This window comes from Lissotriton helveticus, chromosome 9, assembly GCF_964261635.1.
Source record: "Lissotriton helveticus chromosome 9, aLisHel1.1, whole genome shotgun sequence".
Classification (NCBI taxonomy): domain Eukaryota; kingdom Metazoa; phylum Chordata; class Amphibia; order Caudata; family Salamandridae; genus Lissotriton; species Lissotriton helveticus.
Genome location: NC_136070.1, coordinates 1,070,749,397 through 1,070,762,682, shown reverse-complemented (window position 1 = coordinate 1,070,762,682; position 13,286 = coordinate 1,070,749,397).

Genomic DNA, 13,286 nt, shown 5'->3' with positions numbered 1-13,286 from the left:
CTTCTCTGCGAAATCCAACTGAATCAGACCTGTTTCTGCAGAGCACAATGTAGTGGGAGCAACCTGGATCTTTGCCCTGCACGGACGCACCATCGTGGGATCAGTTTGGCAGGTTTGCCCCATCAGATCTCAGAGCAAAAAGTTGGAAAAAGGTTTTCAAGTCCTCGGTTTCAGGAAACTTCAGTAGGAGGCTTGAAACCAGCCAAGGGGGTCCAGGACCTTGGAGACAGCACTTGGGACCAAGACTCACCCCAGCAGAGGCCAGTAGCAGGGACCTGGGCAGATCCATTTGGATCTGGTCAGTTGGGAATACAGGAAAAGGACTCTTGGGGCTTGTTGTGTCCCTGCAACCCAAACAGGAGATAAGCCAGCCTTTTGACCCTTGGAGTCCACTTCTTTGCCATGGGCATTTAGAGTCTACGGGTGACTGATAGGTATTTAAAAGGAATGTGCAGGCCTGGCAAAAGTTTTATTTTGCCAGGTTGAAATGGGATTTTAAATCTGCACACACAGGCTGCAGGGTAAGCCTGGAGACAAGTTTTACAGTGCTACTGTAGTGGGTGGCACAGTGAGTGCTGCAGCCCACTTGTAGCACTTGATTTACAGTCCCTAGGTACATATAGAATGTTATACTAGTGACTTATAAGTAAATTAGTATTTACAATTAGGCAAATGCCAATTCACCTATATTGAGTAGGTAGAGCACACGCATTTTACTTCTATTTTGCAGGAATAAGGTGCACAGAGTCCTTGTGCCAGCAAAATGCCGAAATCTGCCTGGGAGTGGGGGCGCGCGGCCACACCTCTGCCTCCTGTTTTGTTATATTAAAAAAATAATTTTCTGAGATATTTGTTGATCTTTAGTGACCATTATTTTTACCAGGAAATATGTCATTATCAACCTCGTTGGCATAGATGTTCTTCATGAACTGTTTGCTTAATTTGATTTTACCTCTTATCATGATTGGTGGCTGATTTGATTTTCCATTTGTACTCCTTTATAATGAATAATTGATATATAAACAAATTTATATTTTCAAACAAATAAGATACTCCGGTGTTTTTGTGCTTTTGAATTGAATTCACTGTTGTTGTTGCAGGACACTTGGGTGGATGTTCTTATGAGACCCGCCTCTGGAATAATAATTTGAGAACAGTCACTCATTGAATCTTCTTGAAATAAAACGCTTGTAGGTGCTCTCCTCCTATATATTGTTTGACTGCCCGAGCCTCCAAGGGTATATTGGGTATCCTAGTTCATATACTAAATGGATTTAAAGCACTTGTGGGCCTGGTAGTGCAAACCTCGACACCTATGATTAAGGCCATTTCGCCGACACGTGTCAGGAAGAGGTAAGTCTTTTGAAATCAAGTCAATTTAATTTTGGAACGTGATGGTGACACAGTGAATGGGCTTCAGTACATATATATACATATGATCAAGGCGACCGAGCTCGCCGAAACGCGTCTGGTTTTTGCACATGCAATTCACTTGAGAAAATAGAAATAAAAAGATACCTGCAACTGAAAAGCTGAGGAAAGTGTCAGTTTCTCCATTTTTATGCTGGAAAGCATTTTGGAGGTTTAAGCTCTCTTGTAGAGTGAAACGCGTCATCCTAAATAAACTACGTCTTCCCTGTTTCCACTGGTGGATTTACTTTCTATGAGGCTGTGTTAACTGCTGGGTACGAGGCATTTTGAGGTCCCGACCGTTGATTCCGACATCTATTCGGAACCTGGACTGCTTTCTTCATACATATATATATATATATATATATATAGAGAGAGAGAGAGAGAGAGAGAGAGAGAGAGAGAGATAGTTTGATAGATAGATATCAGAAAAAGAGAAGAAACGACTTATAAAAGGAGAAAATTTAAATAGGAAGGACTGGCCAACCAGCCCATGGCTCTGAAGTATACTTTTTTGGGGGCTAATGAGATACTTTCCTTCCGCTCGATTCATCTGCAGTGTGCCACATCCAGCTACACCACACTTGTTAAAGCAGGAGACGATCATGAAATGGTATTGTCAATAGTGTATTTACCATTGTAAGATGGCCGACATGTCGGCTAGAAGTGTGGAAGCCATGCTGGAACTTTCAAACAGTGAAAAAATATGTACATTACTGCAAAGCGGCAAACCGATGCTAGGAATTTTTTTTTGTGTTATTATATCAGTTTTATTTGTCACTGCAAGCATATAGCCACCATGTTTAGGCAAAAGCAGGTTTTCTTTTTTGTACTTATATCCTGTTATTTTATCTTGCTTATGTTTTTGAGTTCAGGTGTGTTTTACTGTGGTTGTATAAGTGAATGAATGCACAAATGGGTCAGTTGATGGATGGATGAATTCACGAGGGCAAGGATGAGTGACAGACTGTGTTTATGATGATTTACTGAATACCTAAACTCATCGATGAATGTAGAAGCACTTTCATTTAAACTCCAGACCTCTTGGCGTTGCAACTGTTTGTTCTTCAAGCACACAATTATTTATTTTCCTCCTTTTCTCCAAGATCGATAAGGAGAAACCAATAGCTGAACTTGAAAACCGAGCATTATCAGCAGATGTAGCCTATTGTGCTCATCAGCTATGCGGTTACATTGTGATTGATAGGGATGTGCTGATGAGCGCAGAAATGTGCCTGATCCACGTCCACGTGTTAAAAGCCAAGGCATTTTCAACATGCAACATATTTTTTTCTGAATTAATAGATGCATTTTATTTGAGAGAAGCATTACGGCCAGTTGTATTTTCTTACCAGAATGAGAGACATACATGAATGGAGTTCCCTGGAAATGATTTTCTTCCTCTAAATGATTTCCAAGAAAATGACACAGCTTCTCTGTAAGTAACAAAGACCACAGTCCTTCCGGAAGTACTTGTCCCTGAACATTAGACGAGAAGTTACATTGACTGAAGTGTACACTTATTTTTAAAAGCCTGCCATTTCTTCTACCTTGGATGCCCTATCCCTGGCCATCATGCTTAACCACATCGCTGCGGCGGCTATTCTGCCGCAACGCTAAGGGTGGGGGGGGGCGCGCGGCGGGCGCATGCTGGTGACGGAACCGCTCAAATCAGCGCCGCGCAGGCGTGAAATCAGCGCCGCGCAGGCGCGTTGGTCGGGCCATGACGGAACCGCTCCGCCATCAGCACAGCGCACCGCGGCTGATGACGGAGCGGTTCAGTCATCAGCATGGAACAGGTTAACATGTAGTCCACTGAAAAACTTGCTTTAATGTTGTAACAGGGTGGATGCGATTCAAACATATTCGTCAGTTTCCAAACTCAAGTTTACTATCAGATGGTGCAGAAGACTTTCTGATATTCACAAAACTTCCCAAGGTTACACCTGGAGCGCTGAGCCAGTGCCACTTTTCTAGGTGAGCTTCTGGAAATGTTTGTGAAGTCAAGGAGAGGCAAATATCTTCCATTCCATTGTTATAATTTAGCATGGCTATAGTCAATCACCCTTTTTTCTACACCCTTACAAAGTTTGGGATGTTCTCTTCCCCTTCACGAACAGTAAAGGGATTTACTCCTGCCATTGTAATGAGTAAGTATCCAACTATTTCCAGATTGGAAAGGGTCAGAAAGAAACTTGTGAATACCAGCAGACTGAAATGGTTGTAGGTGTTGAGAAACTTTTAAGGCTAACACTCACTCCCTACTGTTACATGAGGTTTTTCCCCCTGGTAATTTTACACAACTTTGGTTTAATATTATGGCAGAGTTAATCATTTTATTTCTGCAAGTTCAATCAGCTTTTCTGAATTCTTTGAAGCTATATATCCAGCCATCTATGCGCCAAAGTCTGCTTTAAATGGGCAAATGGATTTTTGTTTCGGCCCAGTGTTTGTAGTGAGGCCTAATGGTGCTGGCAGTGGCAAATTTATTTAAGGTCATCTTTAGGTTGTAATGTGTACTGAACATCCTGAAGCCTGAAACTTAGAAGTATATAGTGGAATGTTTACTGTCCTCATGGGCACAATATATATGTAAATATATTTCGGGTACTCTGAAGTATTTTTAAGTTGGGGCTATAAAAATGAAGCCTTCTTTTTTAACATTTCCTGTTAGAGGTGACTGAGTAACACTGGCATTCCAAATCTTGCTGTGCCTAGTGTCCTTCTTCTCTTTCCCCTACCTAAATACTGTTTCACTTAGCCATGCTCCTGGTCTCCTACCTCTCAACGAGCTTGGAATGCTGGGTTTAGGAGGGTTCTGAAGATGATGGACTGGCTGTGTGAGGGGTTTATTCACCCTACCTTCAATTTCCTTTCATTGCTTACACCCTTCTTTCTTCCTTCTTCTCCTGTCGTCACTCTATACATACCTTTTTTCACCTTTTCATGCTTCTATTTTCCATCGTTTTTTCTTCCTTCTTACCTTTGCCTTTCCCTCATCCTTTCTTTCTCTCGTTCCTTATTTCGTTCTTTCATAATTCACCTTCTTTACCTTCCTTGTACATTGTATTCTTTCTGGTGGTAATTACCAGAAAACCCCGGGGGCATATTATCAACAAATAGTGATAATTATCGCTAATTGAGCTTAGCGCATTTTTTTTTATCGCCGCGCATCGCCGGATATTATCGCTGGGATAACGTGCTATTAGCAACGTTTATCTCTAAAGCAATAAAATATCCGGGATAAGTGGCTCAATGCATGAATATTGCTGGAAATCCAGCGATATTCAGCCATTATCGCTAATGGGGACTTAACCTGAATATCCACCTCCCATTGGATATACAGGTTAAGTCGTGGCCTGAGTAGGCGTTAGTTTCTAGCAAAATTCGCGCCTAGCGCGAATTTTTTTATCGCTTCGCCTGCCTAGCTATTAGGCGATAGCTGTGTTAGCGACTGCTTTCAGTCGCTAACAGGTTGGGTACGCCCACTTTGCATGTCATTAGCGATAAATATCGCTGACATGCAAAGCGGGCCCCAAACCTGTAGCTATCTCCTATAAGCTGTCGCTAACTGCTGTTAGCGACAGCTTGCTAATAGGGCGATACAAATATCGCCGCTTTAGCTTGAAAAAGTCCTGCTAAAGCGACGATTTGGCCCTTGATAATATGCCCCCTGGTCTTTAAGAAGACAGTTTGGCTCTGTCTTTTCTCATCGCCTAAGTTCTCACGTTTAAAATTTTAAAAGTAAGGCAACATTTGGGTCTTACTGAATGAATACACACTTATATAGCGCATGGCTACCCATGGGCATCTTACTGTCCCAGTAGACGACTGGAAGTGATTGCTAAAACTGTTTTGAATTCTCCTTTCTTACGTGTCGTTTACAGCGTTGGCTACAGCATAGCCACATGCACAGTAGAGATGCACTCAATAAAAGCACTCTACCTTAGTAACCACTTCAACAAGGTGATTGTGCCTCTCTTAAAATGGTCACATTGAAGTGGGAAATCATTTACAATTGCACCACGTGATAGTCAGTCAGCAAGCTCCCTTTGCATGGCAGAAGTAATCACAGACAAATTGTGGCCATTTCTGAACGTGCTGTGCAATGCAAGCGCAATATGTGCTGCAATTGAACTCCTTTTCTCATTTGATAAAATATTTACCTAGAAAATGGTGAATTGAGAAAATCAAGTTTTCCTTGAAGTTGCACTAATACACATGCCCTCTTCAATAATAGCAGTGCAGGCCTGAGCCTCAGTGTTTCATCTCGCCTTCCTATGGGGTTTCTGAAAAAAGGCTTCCCCTAGAACGAACATAGGGGCATATTATCAACAAATAGCGATATTTATCGCTAAGTAGGGTTAGCGGCAATTTTTTTATCGCCGCGCATCACCGGATTTTATCGCTGAGATAACGTGCTATTAGCAACGTTTATCTCAAAAGCGATAAGATTCCCGGCGATAGCGGCTGAGAATACAGCGATATTCACGCATTATCGCTAACAGGGTCTTAGCCATTATATCCACCTCCCATTGGATATAATGGCTAAGAACTGGTCTGAGCAGGTGTTAGTTTTTGTAGTTATTCGCACTTAGCACAAATATTTCCATCTCTACGCCTGTGTTGGTAATAGGTGATAGCGATGTTAGCAACTGCTTTCAGTCGCTAACAGGTTGGGTACGCCCACTTTGCATGTCATTAGCGATAAATATCGCTGACATGCAAAGCGGGCCCCAAATCGCTTGCTATCGCCTACAGTTAGGGTGATAGAATTATCGCCGCTTAGTAGCCGAAAATGGCCGCTAAAGCGGCGATAATTCCCTATCGCCCCCCTTGATAATATGCCCCATAATTCCTAGTACTGCATGATTTAAGTGCAATCTTGAACATCTCTCTTTCTTTTTGAACCACATCGACCAAAACTAGCAGTTGATAAACTCACTCATGTGAAAGGTTTCACACTTAACAGCATAATATCTACGGTAGATTCTCTTTATGCTGAAGATTGCATTCTGTTTCATTTGTTTGACCCCCTACCTATATTTTACAGCCTTTGGTTCAAGAGAATCTAAACCTTAGGTCAACAAATAAAATGGGCATGGTATCGAAATCATTAAATAACCAATTACACTGGCTTTTCCTGTTGCGTGTTAATCTTACTCCCTAAAAATAAAGTCCTTGAGAACGTGAGCAAAAAAAGAAAATGCCTTAGAGGAACTGAGCAGAAGTTGTGACTAAACACATAATCTAAAAATGTAGCCAGCCTCCTCACTGAAACAAAATTGCATAAAAAAATACTTTTGATACCAAAGTTTCCTTCTTTAGAGCTCATATTGAGGATGAAAAATAACCAAAAATCCAACTCCACCATCTATGGCAACAAACCCGGACATTAAATGTCAGGTTTTTGCACCATTCTTTGACTCAAAGTAAAATAAACGTCATTTATCCCATGACTCGCCTTCTAATGTAGCATATTTTCCCCACTATCATCAGAAAACCTCCAAAGAAAGTTGAACATAGCTGAAGAGGTACTAGAATAAATACTCTTTCCTATCTGAAACCTTGAAGCCACTTCTCTCATTCTATTCTCTTACCACCTCATCGCCATGGCAAAGGATCTTTCTAGCAATCTGACTCCCTTCTACTGTATGATTGCACATTATTTTCATTTAATGTGAGATGCTAACAACCCCAGCTGGCAATTCAGGGCTCTCTTAGTCAACTGTTCCTTAGATCATGAGCTACTCTCAAGATCAATCAATCTTAACCCTGCTATAACAACGATCATGAGGATTCCCAAGACATAACCAATTGCCTTCCTGTGTCTGGCCTGCCCTTTCTAGGCAAAGTGCTTTAGTATTGTGCCAACACTCAACTCAAATGGCTTGTAATTAGTAAGAACCTTCTGGATGTTTTCCAGACAAGATTCGAATCTGGATATTGCACACAGACAGCTGTTCTTCAAATTACTGAAGAGGTCCTATACATTCTCAGTAATTGAGAATCATGTCCATTAATTCTCAGTGACCTTTCAGCAGCCTTCAACATTGGGCCTGATTTAGATCCTGGCGGGCAGGTTATTCTATCATAATGGTGCTGGATAGCCCGTCTGCCGAAATATACATCTTATAGGATATAATGGGATTCATATTTCAGCTGATGGGAAGTCCGTCACAGATGTGACGGAGTAACCTGTCCACCAAAATCTAATTCAGACTCATAGTTCACAAATGGTTTACCTCTCATTTATATGTAGTCCCAGTAGATCAAAATAAGAAAATCACTATAAAATCTGGCTCAATGTTTTTTGTACTCCCCCTACAACATCTGTCTTCAACCATTGAGTGTCCTACTACACAGTTCCTGGATAACATACCACCAACTTGCCAATGACACTCAAACATACCTTAAGGCTTCTTCTAAGAAAAGTATGTCACACCTTGTGACACAAAAGGGCAATACGTCTTGGTTGGGGAAACATCTATTACAATGCAGGCATTATATCGTTGTGCCTTTACAACGCAGTCAGCACCATGGCTGAGATGTTACCACGAGTTTCATTACAATGCAAGTCATTACAACAACTTGCTTTAGGGAATGCAGTCTTGGACTGCTGTTGGATTTTAAGGCCAACACCTTCCTACTGATACAACGACTGAATTTGGAATAGTAATTTAAACTATTCCAAAGTCCAGCTCTGCCCTAAAGCAAGTCATTGTAATAACTTGTGTTGTAATGGAACTCGTGGTAAATACACAGCCGTGGTATTGATTGCGTTGGTAAACCACGCATAGTTTTGGCATGTATGGTAACAGATGCTATTCCTTGATTGACTTGCCATCAATGCGAGCCCAACCCATTCAAAGCTGAGTTTCTACTCATCTTTCCCTTCACTCTGATACTGTCAAAACATTCCAGGGTGGACCCTCCTAACTCTATTGATTGCATGCAAAACTCATTGAGTGTATTTAATCTTTTCATTCTGGGCGAGTGGATACTAATCGAGAATTTCAGTTCTTCAGAGAGGGGTACTGAAAAGAAGACTCTGAGTGAATGTTTTGGAGTATCCTGATTGCTAGTTTGAGGATGCTTCCACCATCAAGAGTAAGTCATTTAATATTGGTCAGAACGCGGGATATGTGATCAAAGTGACTGCATTCAAGCTAAAGTGAATGCAGCAGGTACAGAGGGCAAGATTAATTATTTATATACTATCAAAGAAGGAGTTATCATTGAAGTATAGGTGATCACCTTTCAGAATACCAGAGGCATTAATATTATATGACATGGCAAGGCAAAAGACTCTGTGGTATAGCAGAAAGGGAAAAAGGGATAGAAGGTTATAGGTAATTTTTCTACGTCAAATATCAGGTTCCCAATGCTGAATATCACAAGTCCATCCAATTTAATAATATCTTTGCAATGTCTTCAATGCTTGCCTCTGGTTTAAATTCACAAGTCTGTTTTCAGTGCATCTCTACAGTTCTTTGCATAAGCCAAAGAAATAACACCCTCTACATGCTGTATGCTGAGGGACTGCTAAGGATAGTGGATGCCAATTGATCAATTTAAGTAGTATTTAAAAACTACTGGCATCCATGGGTGCAGTCAGTAGAGTAAAGTCGAAAAGGGTGAGGCCAGATGATTGAGTTCAGTCCTTCCAGTTGTAGGGTCATTTTCTGTTTACAGCGGGAGCGGAAGCAAAATGGAATCACCTAAAGAGGGTAATTGATGAGAGCGCATGCTGTTAAATAGGCCAGGGCAGACACTAGAACCCTTTAATCCTGTCAAGTCTCTTAGAGGGTATTTTTTACTAAATGTTCAAACATTCTGCATTTGATATTATATGGTTACCGTACTCTACAAATGTGCCTTCTTTCTGGCAGTATAATTCTTCTGATAAGAGAGATCTTTCCTTTCTTTGATTCTGTAAATATGCATTACAATTAAACTGCTATTGAAATGTAAGCCGTAGTAGTATGTATGTAGTGCATCTATAAATAATACATTATTTAATTAACAAACTATGGCTGAGAGCAGACAGGCTTAACTTAATAAAATGTAAAGCCTTTAGAAGTACCAAAACAGTTAGAAAGTTAAAAACAGAACGCATAAAAATCCCACTCAAATTTATAATACTAGAGAATAATTGATTGAACAGAATAACACAAAAACAACAAAAATCCAATTAGGGGAGCCAGTGCTCAATTTGTAAAATATTAAGTGTCAGGGCTCTGACCAGAGGCCACTGCAGCTTGCACCCATCGCACCTGTCATTGCTGTCATTGCTGCCAAAACAACTACTAACCATCTCTCTCGCAGGCAAATGCGACAGTTCAGATTATTCTAGGTCCCCAAAGCTGAAAGAATGGCTGGGGAGGCAGGCTTTTCTACTCCAAAAGGATTACGGAGGGCATCGGAGGTCCCTGGCAGCGCTGGGTCCCTGAGGCTGTGTGTTCACCTGTCGCCGAGTAGCTTCCATCACTCGGCCGCGGACAGGGGGGAACTACAGCTCCCAGCCTGCCCTGCACCAGAACCACGCCCACTTCCGGCGGAGCGCGCCCGGAGGCGCTGAAAAGCAGAGAGCTTCCTCCGCGTCGCGGACGCGCGCGGGCGTCGCCGGGCTGAGCCCGGGCAGAGGGCGGGCCGTCTGTGGCCGTCAGGGGCAGACAGAGGCTGGGCTGGGCCACGTCTCTTACATCCAGCTCCGGGCCCCGGTGGGTCGCGTTACATCGTCCAAGGTCTAAAGGCATTCCTTCTATCATGTCAACCCGTTCTGGCAAATTACTTAGGTCTGAGGGCGAAAGGGGTGGTGCTGTTGGGAGCCCAGTGATTGGATCTATGGACCGCTTTATTACGAGAGTGGCGGCGGTCATTGAAAATGAGATCGCCATTTCCGAACGGCGACTCTCTGAGATTTATCTCCCTGCCAGACGTTCCTCTCTGGGGGCTGTTGCCCAGGTCTTATCACCTGCTGGCGAGAACACTTATTCTGTTCCCCCTGATGTCCCGGATGCTTCTGTAGATCTTCCCCAAATGGTAGAAACTGGGAGCATTATAGATAGGCCGGAACACCCATCTGGGCTTCTATCTAGTGGTGTTATGGAAGTCTGTGGCGCAGATACAGCACCTCCACCTGTTCCCCTAATCACAAGCTCTACTCAAATAATATTGCCAACCTCACCTGTTCATAACATAGTAAACTTAGTGGGGGCACAATCTGTGCCTGACCCGAGTGGGCAAAATAAAAGGGCCAAAATTAAAAGGGCAGTATGCTCTAGTAAGGGTAGGCCGGTGAAACAGGCCGCGCTATATAAGCAACCGAGAAAAACTCTTGAGCAGGGTGTGAGGGACGTAAGGGGGTTGGTCCCAGCAGATAAGGTGGTAGCGGTGGAGGGGGGCTCTGTGGACGCACCCACGGGTAGAAATTACTGTTCGCCCTCTACTAGTAGTGCTGCTAATGTTTCTTCAGTTTTTGAACAAAACATGATTGATAGGATTATGGAGAGGGTAAACACTCTCTTTGTGCCGTTGCTGACCCAGGTTAAGGGTTTGGGGACTAGAATAGACAAATTAGAGCAATCAACCCTTGACGGCTTCTTCTCACTTAAATCTATATTTAAACAGCATAAAAGAGTGAGTGAGAACCAGGCCATGGATCTAAACGAGAGTGCGCCCTCAGTAGTCCCCGCGCAAACTCAGGCAGATCCTAATCAGCCAACTAGGGCAAAGAAGATGAACACTGGCAACATACAAGCACCTGTACCTGTAGTTCCTCCCCCAACAAAAGTAGGGCTCCAACACAAGGGAATGGAAATATCTTCTGAGGTCGCCAAAAGTACACCTAAATTAACATCCCATCCGCAGCCCTTGGTAAGCGGAGGGATGGTAAAGGTTAGCCAAGCCTCTGGCTCACAAGACAAAGGCAAGGGAGTAGCGACAGAGAAGGTCACTAAAACTGCCCCTCATCCTGTAGCCCTGGTTACAACTACAACGGTCCCCCGTAAATTTCCACGGCGGACTCCCCCAATAAATTTACCACCAGATTGTCACCCCTTTGTTGGTGTCCTAGTAAACGTTCCCCCACTGAAGGAAGATCAAGTGGAGAATCACCAGTCCCTCAAGAATAAGTGTATTCATTGGCTAAAATTAAATAAGCCAATCCCGAATGGTCTAGATGGGCTAATTTTAAGTGTCCGCAGAGTAGGGTGGATAGGCCAAGGAAAAAAAATACAGGAGGGGGATTGTGTAATTATAAACTTCCAAGATCCCAGAGTGGTGAGTTCCATCTGTGGCCCTATAAAAAATATGGAAGTGGTAGGGGTTAAACTAGTGGACCTAACCTTTTTTTATCCAAGGACAATTGTAATGCCATCCCGGGTGGGCCCTAGCACAATCGAATCCGGCCAAAACTGGGACCCATGTGTGGTAGGGAGTCTGGGATACAACGGGTCGAATCCTCTGTGGGGGCCAAGGAGGAGTTGTTGACTGAAGGAGGATGACACGAGGGTGGTTGTAGTGCCTGACCCCAGTATGGTAACTGCCATTAGAATGGGCTCAACGACAGTACTATCACTTCGAATATCCTCTCCTATAAGTACAGGCGACAGTGGATTGCTAGACCCTCTCTCCATTCCCGTGGATAGTAGTTTGCCTGTTCCCCGTGCGAGGCCTATGGACAGGAGTGTTCTCGCGGTCTGCGACGCACCAGCTGTGACGGACCGTAATTGTAAGGTTCTCAGTTGGAATGTCGCAGGGATCGCAAGAAAACTGGCCCTTCCAGACTGGAATGCTTTGGTTGATGACCACGCCATATGCATCTTCCAGGAGACCTGGAGTTTGGTCCCATTACACAGGGTGGGATTTTCCTCCTACTATGTGCCCGCGCAAATTTCAGAATCGGGGAGAGGACGCCCCTCAGGAGGCTTGCTTATATGGGTGGCAGCTTCCCTAGACTGTAGAATCGAGGACCTTCAGACAGGATGTCCAGATATCCAAAATATTATTTTAAGAGACTCTAGGGGTCGCATAATATTGAATATCTATAACGTATATGCTAGAGGGACTAAGGGTGGGAGGAAGTCAACTGTATTATCTCTCCTGGAAAGCAACCTTAGTACATCTTCACACAAGTCGTGTACCCTGGTAGCGGGTGACATGAACTGTACATTCGAGCCCTTGGGCTCGGATGTTGCCTTAGAGCAAGATGAGGAGGATGCGAAGATAGGGATCCCAATCTTGGAGATACCTCCCATTAGGAAATGGTCACAGGTGGCGCTTCAGTTATACACCTTGAGCACTGAATTTAATCTAAGGGCAGTGAATGGGAGGACGACTTCAGATAGGGGGGGGGCACATACTTATAACAGACCAGGACATACTTCTAGAATTGATTACATTCTATTAGATATATGTCTGTGGAGCCAGGTGAGGGATATGGTTGTGGTACCGACGATCGAAAGCGATCACAACCCGCTTTCCTTGACCATGGCTCAGTGGTGGTGTCATTCCATGAAGGGGTATAATATCCCCATACCAACTCCCCCAGATGAGTCAGTAGTCTCATTATGTGGAAGGCGCCTAAAATGGGCCAAATTGGTCATGTCGGAGGAAAAAGTTCGAGAAATATCAACCCTTTTAGATCATGCACTGACAAATTTGGGGACCATCCCGGAAGGGGTGGGCAGGGCTTGCGAGGTCTTTGCCTCACTAACAGAGGCGCTGACTAATGTGTTTTCTATCCCCCCGAGTAAGCTAGGGAGGAAAGGAGGTGTAAAGAAAGCTAGCGGGTGGTACACACAACTGTGCAGGCTAAACAAATCAAGACTTGTTGAGGCAGTGAAATCCAAATCCCACCCTGACATATTGGT